Below are 15788 nucleotides of genomic sequence, written 5' to 3'. Positions count from 1 at the left end.
ATAAATAAAAGAGACTTTTTAATACCATCCAAGGGACGGGGACCAGAGGATCCACACAGTATAGTAATTAGAGAGATTTCCATCCCAACTACTCAAAAGTTGGTCAGCTTTAACCAATACCCTTTGCTCCAACTGAATAAATACACTAAGGCTGCTCATTTTAACAGCGTGGGATATTATTTACTGTACGGCAAACAGGAGCAACATCATCACGCTCAGTGAGAGAAGAAGTGTAAATATGTGTTTTGCCATCACTGTGTGTCTAACCATACATCTCAGACATCCTGGTACACTGCTGCTCAGAGGGAAATAAGGCTGCAGCCAAATATTGACTGCAGTTTTATGATCAGTCATTCAGTTGATCAATTAAATCCCTCTTGTGCCATTAAGTTTGCAACAATGTTTGTCAATCAACATCAGAAGAGAGGGATTGGCATTTACAAAACAATACAACTCTTGCGTGCTTTTAATTTTTTTTAAGCACAAAAACAGGCATGTTTACAAAAACAAAGTGGATTTTGGGAAATCTTCAAAAGGAAAAAAACAAAGCATAAGTAAAAAAAAAACTCCATGTATAATCGCTATAATGAGGCCTAAAATGAAATTCAGACTGGTTGCAGTGGAGAGGTTAAAACTTTTGTATGAGCATTAAAAAAAAATAAATCTGAACCACGTAATCTACTTAACTGGATTTTCTGGCTGCGTTTTTCATGCACATTCCTTCTGCTCTGAAATCTTTCGGTGCATCCCCTCCATCTTAAACCCACGGGCATGTATGAACTCCACCTCCTCCAAAAACCACATGACAACCTCTGAGTTGAATTTGAGAGTTTCTCTAATACAAACTCTTAAGTTTGTATTAAGAGAAACTTTGTATTAAGCTTCTATTAAAGGCAACATTAAAGACATCCATCTGCAGGCAGCTCATCAAACTAAAAAGATGCGATTGATGCCGATGTGGACAAATGCAGGCTATTACCTTTGCACATCTGGAATGTTAACAGCTGCATCAATGTCTTTAATCAGAAGGATTTCATTCAGAATATTATATGTGTGCATGTAGCCGATGTTTTTTTCTTGGTTAGGTTATCTCTAATGAATTGTTTAGTATTTAAGAAACCTTACGTGGACTCCTTACTTGTCACCAGATAACAGATGGTGGCTCGTTTGGGATCTTTAGACCCATAGCTAAGATTTAAGTTTAAGTCAGAGTTAATGGTTAACTTGTGGTTTGCTAAATGCTTATCTATCTATCTATCTATCTATCTATCTATCTAAGTTGAACTGCTTTTTGAGAACAGCCTAAAGTACTTATGGTATTTAGCTTTGGTCCTTCATTGGGAGCGGGGGAGTCATTTTTCTGTGTTGCACTCTGGTTTCCCCAGGGCTTTTTGGGAGTGGTCCACAATGCTGAAAATAAGCTGTAATAATGAATTAAAAAACTTTACAGATGAGCTGCTTTGGTATTTCATGGCCTTCAACCACAAGTCTAAAGCAAAAACATGAAATTCATTGGCGAATCACTGTAAAACAACTCAAGGGACTTACTTTAGCGAAAGTGGCAGAGGTCAACATTTCATCTACTCATTTGAAACCTGCAGCGTGCAGGTCAAAGACATTGTTATGTCCGTTTGTTATGATGCCCAGATGAAGGCTTAAATACTTAAATACTTAGTTGGTTTTCAAATTACTTGTCAGCAAGAAAACAGTGTGTCCATGCTGCTGGGTCTTCTTCCTCTTTTCTCCCAGTATCCAAAGGAGTTCCGCAGGGCTCCATATTAGGGCCATTGCTATTTTCTCTTTACATAAACAACCTTTATGCTAATTTGTCAAATGCAGCATTTCATCTTTATGCAGATGATACAATTATTTATTGTTCATCCCCTTCAGTAGCACAAACCCTGCAATTTCTGCAGTCTGCCTTCGATGTAGTTCAGTCCCATTTAACTTAAGTTGGTGTTAAATCCAGAGAAATCCAAGTTCATGTTATTCTCAAATGGCAAGGAGTTGTTAGCTACGTCTCCTAAGATTAAAACAATTCAAGGAACTGAAATGGTCACATCTTACAAGTATCTAGGGATCATTAAAGATCAGAATTTGTCATTTAAAACTCACATTCAAAGGCTTGTGTCGAAGTTAAAATTAAAACTAGGTTACTTTTTTAGAAATCAATCCTGTTTCTCCCTCCAAGTGAGAAAACACTTGATTCATGCAACTTTATTACCTTTATTGGATTATGGTGACCTGCTTTTTATGAATGCACCTGCCCACTACCTAAAGAGGTTAGATACTGTGTACCATTGTGCTTTACGTTTTATTACTGGCTATGGAAATCATGTACATCATTGTTCTTTGTATGCTGCTGCTAAATGTCCATCTTTGCATATTCGCACTCTCCCATTGGTTGATGTTTATCTATAAATCTCTCCTTGGGCTGGTTCCATCTTATTTATGTGTTTATATGTGTAAAAACCACAATCAATACAGCCTTCGTTCTCACAATATCATACAATTGATTGTCCCAAAAATCAGAACAGAATTGGGGAAAAAGGCTTTTAAATACGCTGCCCCTGCTTCCTGTAATAATCTGCAGAAGGAACTGAAATTATCAGAATTGGTTACCTTGGGAGAGTTTAAGTCCATCTTAAAGGAACGAGAGAATAACTCTTTTACTCAGTGTGATTGTTTTTAATGTACTCTTAATTTAATCTGTTATTGTATATTCTACACATGTTGGTATGGGATATTGTATTTGTTTTAAATGTTATATACTTATGTGGTATGTGTATTTTGACTTTTGTTGCCATGCTGCCAGGTCTCTCTTGAAACTGAGATTTTTAATCTCAATGAGATTTTTTACCTGGATAAATAAAGGACTAATAATAAAAGAGAGGAGTATGAATACATCCCGCATTAAGGTGCATTAATTTGGCAGAAAAGTAATGTATCATCCACAGAGGATCATTATGCCACTTCCAGTCACTGCTGTACAGCCAGCAAATCACAGCCAATTAAGAACCCTTTAAACTTACAAGTCAAGCATCACTTGTTGTGCTGTCCATAATGGGGTTTTATGGATATGAAGCACTGTGATGGCTGTATTGGTCTTGTGATGAATGGCTAACTTTACAGGAAAGATGGCCTCTGAAATGAGTAGTGTTGAAAACTAAGCAGATCATTTGGTGCCTTCAGTTTTTCAGGCACACAAAAGGCGAGGATGAGCAAGGATTTGGGAGCCGCACGTTTGATCTGATTCTATCATTTCATGAGAATCACACTTTTAACTTATTCTGAGAGATAAACAATTCAGGCCTGTTTCCCAAATTTTTTGTGTCAGTTTTCTGTTTTCTGCTAACGAGATGTCACTAATATGTACTGGAATGCTGTGAGAACAGACAGTTTGATTGGCCACGAAGAACTTAATGATGTATACCAAATGTGAGGGGACAGCTTCTAAGCGCATATTTTCTAGACAAACATAGGTGTTGACAGCATTTTCCACCCAGTTTGCCATTTCTGTCAGGCTGAAAATCTAAAATTAAGAACATTTTTTTCCTAGGTACAACATCCATTAACAAATCATGTCTTATTAGCATTTTTGCAGCAATTGGTCATATTGCAAGTACACATTATGTAAAAATGTCAGTGAACAAGAGGGAAATAACAATAATTACAAGAAAGACAGAATTCCTGCCTAAGAAAACAAATCTAACTAATTAAAGAAAACATAAATGAAACATTGCATGTTGTCTAACAACATAAATGCATTATGGTATTGTTGCATGAATTTCCTTGTATTGTTCCTCGGTGCACATGGCAGCTTATTCGAGCTTAATTTGCGCCACTGTGTCTTCCTGTGAGCAGACCCTAGTCATCTTTAAACGGCTCCATTTAAAATGCAATTTGATTATCTGCCAAATTGCTACCAAGTCTTTCCCTCTGCAGCTCGGGGATGGGGGGTAAAAATTTTAATTAGCATTTGTGCATAAAAGAGAGGTCTTTGTTACATTGCATTTGAACGTGGCATCCCAGAATGACCACAGCTTTCAAAGAGTCATCACCCAAACGATTTCAAACTAATAGATCCAAAGGGAGAGGAGGAGTCCTGGCACAGACGGGTGGGGGAATCGGAGGTCGTCAGTGGGACTGGGAAAAAAAACAAAAACCCACAGGACACAGCATGTTTAAATAATCCAAAACTTTTCTTTAATCATAGTTTAGAAAATTGGCTGGGACCTTCAGCAGGAGACAGCTGCTCTGCCCCACAGCCATTTAATGAGAATCACTGAGGGTTTCCCTTAAAATATTTACGCTGTCCCATGGCACAGCAATATTGTCCTAGAATGGGGATATAAGAGCCAAGGAGGTGTGTTGAAGTTCTCCTAATCAATTTGCTAATTACTGGAGCAGCAATAGGAGAGGAGAGAGGAGTCCCTTCTGGCAAGCTGTATTCTAATAAATGCTGAAAAATTTATTTACTCGCTTAGCCAAGAGGAATTCTGAAGTGGGATTACAGCAGAGAGCTGATTGAGACAGAGCTGCGCTGTGGTTGAGGTCGCAGTCAAAGGAGCAAGGAGAGGTCTCCAAACATAAAAGAATCTCTCAGGACCTGCACCTTTGCATCTGCTCGGGGAACAGAGATGACAGCATCTTACAGACTTGGCATGAAAAGACCTGACTGCTATAGCTACATATCAACAAATATTAATGAGACTTCAGGTTCTTGCATAATAAAACAGGTTATCGGGGGAGCTGCGGTATGCACTGCATACTGGCCCTGACTCCAAAACAAAACAGCTCTACTGTATGTATATAATGCATATGTGGATATTCTGAGAGAAGACAATAACTTTAGCATTTGATGCCACAGGAGCCATGGGGTGGTATTACCCTTAGCAGAGGGCAGCAGGCCTAGACATTACACCAGACGCTAGGGTTGTGTGTTTGAAGTCACCTTTGTGTCCTCTGGCTCAGCCTGACCCCACCCTCCCAACCTCTGGGACTGAGGGTAACCCTGGACCTGTCATAGTACACAGCCCACATCTTCTTCAGGGTTGAGGGCAAAATCTGCTCCACATTTTCAGTGACACATCATCTATATGACCGTTCCTTCCCCGAGGCCGGCAACTAATAGCCATCCTCGAGACAGGTCAAAGGTCAAAGTAAAATGATGGCTCAAAGGGCATCATGAGGTGATCAGAATTGCTATTATGGCAGAAGTACAGTGAAGCGTGGAGGACGTTAGACCCCGGGATCCCAAGGGTCTTCAAGAGACTGATATTTACTGCTTTTTATATTTACCACAAATCTGACAGGAAAACTGTGCACTTCAATCCAAGGAGCAGATCCCATGCAATTTAATCATTTTACTTTATTGCGAAGGCCCCAGCAGGACTTCAATTTTTTCACAGCAAAAAGTGTTTGTATAGAAGTCAGAGAGAGGGGGAAGCCTTTTTTTTCCAAGGTTAATTTATTCAGTTTTATTTTTCAAAATACTACTAAACTGAATAAAATTTGAGGCAAATTGAAATACCTCGGTATGAAACAACTTTTTCAGCACTGAAGCTAATTAAACAAAATTCTGCTTTTCAATTGCGTGTTTTTATTATAAATTATTGTTATATAATTAAAAACCCTGCAGATTTCCCTTCAGATTGTGCCCATTTGGAGAATTTGCAAACACATTTATTCAGATAAAAACAATGAAACTTCCTCCCTGGCTCTGCTTTTGCTTTTTTACCCTGATGCTAAACATTACAGAAGGAAGGAAAACAAACAAACGCACTTATTATAGTCTACTTTTATACCAATCCATTCATTTCCCCAATCAGCCTGTTTGCCTAACTCCCACAGTCCCTGTAGCAGTCCATCCAGTGTGACGGGTTACATGGATCTGAGTGCATTTCCACTGGGAATTGAGGCAAAAACAAAAACATACAAAAAAACCTGTTGCTGTGACATTTTGTTCTCTCACCTTAACGCACGCCAGTCACAATGGACCGGTGTGTGGGGGATCTGTGTTCACATCACCATGGCGATGGCTCTCTGCCTCCCAAGGCTTCCTTGAGGGTGTCGAAGGGTTGGCGCCTGGGAAGGGGGCAGTAAAGGAGGAGTTTGCCAACCTTGCAAACTAAAATGCAAACGCACTGGGAGAATGGTAAAGAAAACATGTTCCTCCAAGCTTCTTCTCTATGTAACGTAATGGGTTTTTTAGTCCACTATAAGGGGAGCTCAGCACACTGTGGAGCAGAGCAAACAACATCAAAGCAATCAAAAGAGGCCGACATGTTGCAGGGAGCGCGTTTCACTGCCTAACCTTTAAAAGGGCAAAAAATAGAACTAAACGTGTAGGTTCATGAGCAAAGGTCTGAGAACATCTGTCTCTTTGTAAATCATTTTTACATGACAGAAAGGCACAGAGATGGCATTACACTGTGCAAGACAAAAGAGGACAAAAGGTTACACCCATTCTACACATTCAGCTCTGATTTTATGTGCTTGTTTCACTTATTTCCCCTACTTGGACAACTAAAGCCAAAACATTCCCATGAAAATCTGCGGAATTATCATCAAGATTTAAATGCACAGGGAACATAAGGAGTACCTTACGTAACAATCTTAAAGAAAAATGTCATTATTTTTAAATAGGAGCTTCATTTTTCAAATAATTAATGGCACAAAAATTATCAGAATTGGTCCAACGTGATGCAAGAACGCAATGTCGCCGATGTAATCCTCAACTGCAGCAGTCTGTGACAAGATAAAAGGGCTTGTTTTCACCACTGACAGGGTCAAATAGATACTCTAAGATTGTTTTTGACATTATCCCGCCATGCTTTTACATTTACTGATGCTAAGTCAAGAAGATAACTTTACACAGAAACAACGTTATCTCTCTGTCTGCAGTTTCTCATGAAAATCAAGCAACGGATTTCTTTGATTTCACAGCCAGCAGACGTCCTGCCTAAAATGGTAACTGAAATATTATTGTCACCAAGACGCTGTGTACAGGCAGCCATGTTTTCATGCTCTTGTAACACAACTAGCCACAACTTCTGCACTCTGTTAAGATTTGTTTTCTTTGTACTACAGTTATAGAGAAAACTATATCTGTAATCTATACGCTCCATACTCCAACTGTGTAATACTCAGATTTCTAAACAGCTCTCTCAAACTCTCATTTTGCAGTGGGACTTCCCCTTAAGTAAAATAATACCAGTTTCTATAGGGATCTTTTGCACAATGTTGGCACAAACACTTGTGGTTAGCACCAGTGACTCATGACATGTATATTCGGGGTTCAGACCTGTTGCTTAGCTAAGGACGTTCTTTAAGTTTTATGCTCTTCCGGTCCCTGTTTTCAAAGACATGGATGTAGGGTTCAGTGGTGACCTTAAATTGAAAGTAGTTGTGAATGTGGACACCAATGCTTATTGTTGTGTCTGTAATAGACTGGCACCCTATGCTTTGCCTAATGTCAGCTAGGCCTAACCATCGTATGACCCAGATGGAACTGCCACGTGAGACTGGATAACAAAGTTTCGCGACTTCTGATAAAACTCAGTATCTGACCACTTTCTTTTCAATTGGAAATGGGAAAATAGCACCCAGGTTTTAACAGACCTGCTTAAATGTGACGCAGAACGCGAAAAGTTGGCCACAGACACAGACCGAGAATCCCAGTTCCACATAAAAACAGTCGATGCAATGATACAATTGTGAATAATATTTGTTATCTTAACTTGACCGTGCCCAAATAACTCTTGCAATTATTCATGAAAAGTGCAGTTTATTGAACTGTTTCTTACGTATAAACTGCAAATAAACAGTGCTCTATGTTGGCTGTGAGGGCAAAAATCCCCACTCAGTGCAGCCACACATGCACAGGGATGCAATGTGGCCAGTCAGCCAGTGAAATTTGCCTACTTACTGATGCTGGTGACTTTTCTGCCTTTAGCCTGTGGAAACAGCACTGTAGGGTTTGTGACTGTTTAACGGTTTCTTGTAAACCTACTGTAGTTTTCATTAAAACTTTACTCACTTCTTAACGTGTTACAAGTGACTATCTATCCAGCCGCGTTCTTACTAAACCACATTCATTCAGAGAACAGTTTGGCATCTTCAAGTTAAAAATACCTAGAAAATAAACAAAGACAAAGGACGCTTTATTTAAATAATAAATAGCTGATGTTCACTCTTGTCTCAAGTTGCTGAACAATTTGTGAACTTCTTCAGCGAGAAATCTGATTAAGTACGCCATTTGTTGTTAGTAAACTGTTGGATGTATGAAAAGATAAGGGGGGGAAAAAATCGCAATTGTAATCTTGTGCTTTTTAAAAGAATTAACAGATGCCAAAAACGTTTTTGTTTTGTTTTTTAACCTGTAACGTCACATTCACAAAAAGAAAACTGCTGAATCCAACAATAAAAACCAGCATTGACAAACAAGAGTTATTCTCCAAACTACCACATAAGGCTGCTTGTTCAGGTGGTGGTGGTCATGCAGCCCTATTAGAGAGCCTCAATGATCATTTTAGAAATACAGACCTTTAGCGAATAAAGGTGTCTTTTCACAGACATATAGTCATTGTAAAATGCAATAAATAAAAACTAGGAGTAATCACAAAACACTATAACAGAAATAACATAAACTATAATAGAAAGTTAAAACACAGCAAACACCAGTACAAAACGATGTTTAACAGGCAACAGATGAAGAAATTGCCAATAAAAACAGTAATAACAAAAGAATGTCAACAAAAGGTTGAACAGAAAGGTTTTCAACTGCTTTTTAAAAGAGTCACAGAGTGAGCTGACGATAGCTGAAGTGAAAGCTTTTAAAACAAATCTAAAAACCTACTAGAAGCCAAAGTATAGAATATAAATACGAATAATGTGAGCTCACTTACTAGAATGCGTTAATAGTTTGGCTGCTGGATTTTGTATAGCTTGGAGGCTTGAAAGAGACAATTTATCTAAGCCCATAAACAGGGCATTTACAGTAATCTAGGTGCAACAACAAAAATGCAGTAATAATTTTCTTCATTTCAGATGGGGAGACTATGGCTCGCAATTTAGAAATTTCCATAAATGAAAGAAGCAAGAACGTGAGACAGATTTTACATTTGACCCAGAGAAGACTCAAATATCACACTGAGATTAGGAGCACTGGACTTCTCAGATGAGCAGAAGGAAGCAAGCACTTGACTGATTTTTGGATGTAGTTCAGGAGGAGCTATAATCATGGTCTCAGCCTTACTGGAATTTAAAACAAGGTAATTGTTGGAAAGCCAGTCTCTAATCCAGGATAAACAATCAACTGGAGTGGACAGCCTATCCAGTTGGCAAAGCTTAAACGATATATACAGCTTAATGTCATCAGCATAAAGGTGATAAGAAATGTAAGCAAAAGGCTGAATGATGCTAGCTGACAGGAGGAATGTAGAAAGAAAATGATAACGGACCGAGGATTGATCCTTGTGGAACCCCAAAAATTAGGGAAGCAGTGGTAGGGGAGCACTTGCTTGCCTTAACCAACAAAGTTCCAGATAATTAGGAGGAAAACCGATCTAATACAGAGCCAAAACCAGCCAAAAACTTAAGCATATTAAGTAAAATATTATGACCCACACTATCAAAGGCAGAAGTGAGATAAAGCATTCTGAGCACAGAGCAATGCCCTACAACAGCTGCTATTAAAAGACCATTATAGATCTTTAAAAGAGCAGTTTCAATTAAGTTCTTTTGAGTCTCTCTTGCTTATTTTTGAGTTCAATTTGCATTATAAGGATTTGAATGGACATTATACATCTTTGTCTAATACATTTGAATCAATTTCAAAATCAAACCCCAATCAAGATTATTTGGGGGGTTCTTTTAAGGAATGCAATTACCTCAGCATGCTTAAAATTGCTAGGAACAAAACCTTGTCTCGCTGTGCTGTTAATGACGGTTTGGTAACTTTTAATTTGTTTTAGTATTATGAAATACTAAATACTGCACAAAACAAAGAGGTAGGGCCACATGTCAGGGCCAGAAAGGATATTGTGTTTGCAGTCATTCTTCAAAGAAGGCGTGTTCTGAAAGACACCACTGCAAGTGTTTTGCACTTTGTTCTGCTTTTCAGTTGGTGATTTGTTTCATTTTCTCTGTTAAATTTTTACTATCATTTTCAATCACTGGCAGATTTAAGGACTAAAATCTGCTTAGCCAGGTTTAGGAGCAGACAACATGCTTTCAAGTTTGAGCGATCATAATTTTAAATTTTTTATAAATGCAGTTTTCATAAATTATGTCATAAAAATATTTTTGAATTGATGATCAATTCTGAACCCAAATTTAAAATAATTACTGAAGATTCCTATGACACCTAAATACCATTACAAATACTATTCTTGATTAGTTACTTTAGCTGAGGAAATAAAATCTGTTCCCATTTTTTTATGATAGTTTTACACATTTATGGTCACAGACCAATTCTGTCACATCACAAGCAGCTGACAGGGCTGTCGCAATATACCAGCACTGACAATAACCATATTTAAAAATGAGAACTGATATCCCATCAAAAACTCTTCCTCTTCAGTGAAAGACTTTCAGTAACTACTATAGTGCAGCATGAGCTTATCTACAGACTGCATGGCTCATGGGATTCACTGTTCTGTAGCGACAGCTCCTTCTCTCACAAAGCAGGAGAGACTCACTTCCCACAATAAACCCACTAAGTTAGACTGAGTCACTTACACATGTGCAGTAAGGCTGTTGTTACGTTGTTGAGTGAAGCAATGAAGAAAGGCGAGCGCCGTTGAGTACTTAATTTAATTACCAATTTGTTGTCTGCACTTGCTGCTGCTTTTCCCCTTTATTCTGCTTTCCAAGCGCTCAGAGCTAACGCTAGGGCCTCGATTTAGATGCACTACTGCCCTGCGCCATGACTCACAGGTGTGTCTACAGTTCTTTGCTGGCCTGATTGAGTTATTGCAGTTTGGTGCTAATTTGAGCTGATAACGTTTGCGCAAAAACTACTGAATGTACTGCATAGATCAGTGACATTTGTTCATACTGGTTGAGCTTTTTTTAATCTTATTAGATGCAGTGGTGACTTAGAAAGTCTTTTCAGACGTTTTAATGTCCTTCATTCAATTTGTCAATGTCATTACATTCTGGTAATGGCTCTTGCCACATTTTTTGCTAATGCAACAGTAAGGAAAACACTCTCTGTGCTAATTAATCCGAGTATAAAAATCACCTTCTTGTGTGGCCTAATGTGGACTAAGATTAATGTGCCAGACATGTCTCACAACTGATTTGATTAATGAAAAGGAATACTTTAATATTACTAACACTGTATAATGTATAGGGTGACAGAACACTGGACTGTAAACTTGGTACAGTATATAAATAAATACTGCATTGGATTTCCATTAAAGCAGTGTGGTTGAACAACCCCTACAAGTGGCTGGCAATTTGTTAAATGAGTTAATTGGTCACCAGTTCATCTAATTCATCATAATGCCTGTTTCTGGACCACACCCAAAGAACAGTGAATTAGGCAGGCAGTGCAATCAACAGTTACACTGAGATCAAATATAGACGTGAACCCCAAAGCAGAAGGTATTCCACTTGAATTTTTAAGTTGGTCACCTTTTAACTGTTCTTTTTGGGAAAAATTGCAGCCTACGCCAAGTCTTAGCGCCCAAACACTGCTGTTTTAAGTCTGATGCAGAACTGTTTACTCATTAATTGCCAGGTGGTGCAGGTACTGGAAAGCTACAGGCTGGGGGAAAGGCCCTAACCTTTATGCACTGTCTAAACGTCCTCACTTTCTCCTTGAACATCTATCCTTAACTGTGCTCCTCTGGTCCCCTCCCTGTCCCAAAGTGGCCAGCTGGGAACGGTGCGCATGTGCTGACGTCCCTACTAACCTTGGCCAGTGTAAGGATTACCGTGCATTTACACTCAATGCTCCTTCTTTCCTTAAGACTTATTAAGAATGATAATGAGCTCGGAAAGGGGCAGCTTGTCCCTTTCTCAACTCTGTGAAGGCTCTTCTTCTCTCTGTCTTTCTCTTCCTCACTGTTCACTCGTCTTGTGCTTCTTTCTGCTCCAGCTCTCCACCCTTTCTGCAGTCTCTCTCTTTTCCCCAGTCCATGCCTCTCTCCCTCTTTCTCCATCGTATTGAAAGGAGCCAGGACAAATTACCAAAAAGGCCATTTTCATCTATGAACTGCAGGATTTAATCGATACTTATTTCATGCCTTCAAAATCAACCCTATATTACTGTTGTCTGCGTGATTTGTTTATTTTGCTTTAGAATATTCCTTCAGTCGAGTGGAGGGGGGGGTGGGGGGAGATGCACGGGATGCAATTCACCTTGAACCTCCATTATATTGGATTTCTCTACTGGCTGATCAAGCATGCAAAAAGGACATTTCCTCAGCACTAAAATAAAAACAATAATGATGATTAAAAAAACATGTGTGCTATTTGTGCCGGTGTAAGAGTATGTGTTGAAGGCAGTGTATTTTTACAAGGAAAACACTATGGCTGTGGTAGTGTGAATATGTATACAAAAATCATTACACTGTGGGATTACAGATGCTTATTTGACATCAAAGACCCGAGGTCCACAGCCAAGGTCATACAGAAGAGGAATACACATGGGTTTAATTTTACACAGCCCTTGACAGATGCAGATGGGTACTTATGAGACATGAGGCATTTCACTGACTGATAGAGCTGCAAGCAATAAGAATCTTGGAGGCATCGCACACTGATTAACTAATGAGATTCTCAACCATTTTAGTGAACCAAGGGTTCAGCACTACAGGCAACATTTCAAGTCCATTTTAGAGACAGAGAACCCGAAACGAAAGGCCCACCGCATCCATAAATACTGAACTAGGCACACAAAGCGAATTCGCAATTAAAACCGCACAAATGGACAGTTATCATCTCAACTATCATCTCTGCCTACCTCTCTGGCAGAGAGGAGAGCGAAAGAGAAGCAGGGAAGGAAGGGCAGTATGTTTGACATATGGATATTGCAGTGTCTCTTCAATGCCGAAGAGAGATGAGAACCTGCGCCACCGGCCTGACAGTGAAGGCTGGCTGGTGTCCAGCTAAAGATGGACCTCCAGACAGCAGGCACATGACGTTACACTTGAGAGCGGCACCGAGGGAGCACACGGGGCGGAAGAGTTGGAAACGGCTTCAGCTGATCACTTTGCAGCTCTTCTTTGCACAGAATGTACAAAAGCTATTTTACCTTAGCCCTGCGATGGACCGAGGTGAACTGCTGTACTCTGTAGTGTCACCTGCTGTTGGTTTTTATTTTTGGTATGCTCATAAAACAGGAGACATCAGTAAAGCGAACTCGCATATAGACCGGCTAATGACTGGTACTCAAAACACGCAAAATGCTATGTAATTTCATGTCTAAGCATGTGTTTTTTAAGCTTGCCTTGTTTAAGTGCCAAGTGTGTGCTTGCTCTGCAACAGTTAGGCTGCACAGCTGCTGCATCATGAGGGTATTATGGAAAAATACCTCAAAAGCACACACTGTGTGCATAATGCATCTCTTCACATGATGAAATTATTTCATCTACTAGTGATCTGTGGGACACACACACACACACACACACACAAAATCAAAGGATAAAAAAACCTGGGAAGAAAAAAACTTTTCATGTTTACCTTGTGTTGTACTATCAGTGGCATTTTTAATATAGAAGATGGCTTTCCTTGAATGATCTGTTTAACCAAAGACAGGAGGGAGAGAGGAAAAAAAGGGGGGGGGGGTAATTAATTACTTTTGTGCTATTGCACGGGAGAGACAATAAACCTGCCTGGTCGCCATGGATATGACATATTTGCTCTGAAAACAACACAATAATTAGCAAAGGAGAAAGATCCGGCGAGAATATGAGAACTCCGGGTTTAAAGTGCCAGTGATCTATTCCTGTCCTCCTCATCATCCCTGAGAACAATAACAAACACAGTGGCAAGCACACAGCAAAGACATCTATAAATGCGCAAGAGAACAAACAGTGACCCTTTACAAAACCATGTTAAATTAAATCTCACATCACAGTGGTGTTTTGTAGAGATCACAACTAACCAAACACACGCAGTGTTTTAAAACAGATTGTTTGTTCGACAGTAAGTGGAAGTCAGAAAGCCCATGCAGTCACTGAGAGCAGGAACTGCATCATATTTACCATAGCAAATATAGTTTAGTGGTGTGTGGTGTCAGACCTGCCAAAAGCCGAAACTACATTATCGGTAAGAAGCCTTACAACGTTAAACAATAATTATTAATAAGTAGAAAAGGTCTGATGGGGTGATGCACTTTGCAGGTTTCAGTTGTGACTAAGATCAGACACTGCGGCCCCAATTAACCTTTTTACCCATGCAATATACAGAAAAGAAAAAAAAATAAGTCATTCACAGCCAAACTTCAAAAGCAGAACTTCCGCAATTCAGGCTTTGAATATTGATTGCATTTATAGCAGTTCCTCTATTTACAGTAAATGATACTGTGTGAAGGCTACTACCTGTTTAGGGGCAGCCAAGGAGTTTCACTAAGTTTTTCTCGACTTTAAAAGCGGGACTTTCGGCGATGAAGTCGCTCTTTTGTGCCTTTTTTGTTATGTTTTGTTGGGGTTTTTCTCATTGTTGCACTTTTGGATAAGTGCAAACTAACAGGAACAGCCTATGATAGCTTGTACGTCCAAAACTGCTGATTAAATAATAAAGAAAATAGCGCGTGTCAGTTCTGTTTTCGCGCAGTCCTCTTTTTATATTTTGAGGAAGGGAGGACTCGAGCTCACCTTGACTGGGCAATAAAAAAAGAAAAAGTACAAACTTATGGGGAGGAAAAAGTTACACCTTTCTGTCTCAACTTTGAAACGGGGGCTGGCTTTTGCTTGCTTGCAGTTTCCTTGTCTTCTTTAGACGGTTTAAAATGAGACCGCTGTGTGAACTAGCAGATTTTAAGGAAAGCCCGGACCCCTCGCCGTCATTTTCAAAGGTACAGTAGGTTCAGTCGGACTGTGTGGAGTCGCTCCAGACCTGCCGCTGTTGCTGTCGGCGCTGCCGCTGTAACCGAGGCTGCTGCTCGCACCGTGTTTACAGTCCTCACATCAACTCTCTATCCTACAGTATCGCTTCTACGACGTTAAATACCGCTTGATAATGCTATTTGTTGGTGTCCTCGCTGGAGCTGGGGACACTTTGATGTCCTTTTCAGCGCGGGGTGATATGTTTTGGAGATGAAATGAGCGTGTGCTGTATAGTTGAGAGCAAAAGGAAAACTCTTACCTGTGCTACTTCGCTGTCTCTCGGTGACTTCCAACTCAGGGGAGGTGTGAGTGTGCTTACGGTGGCCGGTGTGAGAGCTTTCATTATTAAAGTTCCCACATTTTTTTTCAGTTTTTTCAGGTTTTATTGTAGCATTTTCTAATTTCTTACAGGGCGAGTTGGCCGGAAGATCTGCCCTGGAGACCGGCTCCAAGTGGGAAGAGGAGCCCTTAATTGAATTTCTCGGTTAGCAGGTGTTGATCGGAAAACCTGAACTGGAGTTTAGGATAGTCTCCCTTGACGACTTGATAACAGTTAACTCTTTCAGTGTATTGTGGTTATTAAAAATATATATATCAATTAAAAACTACAATCTGCGCCTTCCGTTTAATGAAGAGGAACTGGAATTTAAATATTGCCCTTAAATACCAAATAGCTACCAAAGTGTTTTATGATATGAAGCTAGCTGAGGGGGAAAGAATCCGAAT

The 15788-nt window shown here is 39.7% G+C and overlaps 1 protein-coding gene across 2 annotated transcripts in view; it reads right to left on the bottom strand.

Moving 5' to 3' along the window:
• Window positions 1-15513, bottom strand: part of casz1 (castor zinc finger 1) — a 167594-nt gene extending 152081 nt beyond the window's left edge. Inside the window, exons 1-2 of one of the 2 annotated variants that reach the window (XM_086276884.1) lie at window positions 15322-15513; window positions 13696-13752 (exon numbers count right to left, since the gene is read on the bottom strand). The gene's annotated coding sequence lies outside the window, so the exon portion shown is untranslated. The remainder of the gene's footprint in view (window positions 1-13695; window positions 13753-15321) is intronic. The other variant, XM_086276885.1, reaches the window with a different exon arrangement.
• Window positions 15514-15788: the final 275 nt, after the last annotated feature.

The sequence above is a fragment of the Aulonocara sp. 'chitande type north' Nkhata Bay genome, linkage group LG20 (genome assembly GCF_057382095.1).
Source record: "Aulonocara sp. 'chitande type north' Nkhata Bay isolate Kocher_YH1m ecotype deep benthic linkage group LG20, A_spYH_male_GT1.1, whole genome shotgun sequence".
In the NCBI taxonomy this organism is placed as follows: domain Eukaryota; kingdom Metazoa; phylum Chordata; class Actinopteri; order Cichliformes; family Cichlidae; genus Aulonocara; species Aulonocara sp. 'chitande type north' Nkhata Bay.
Note: the sequence above shows the minus strand (reverse complement) of the source record. Positions and strands in the feature narration are given on the sequence as shown.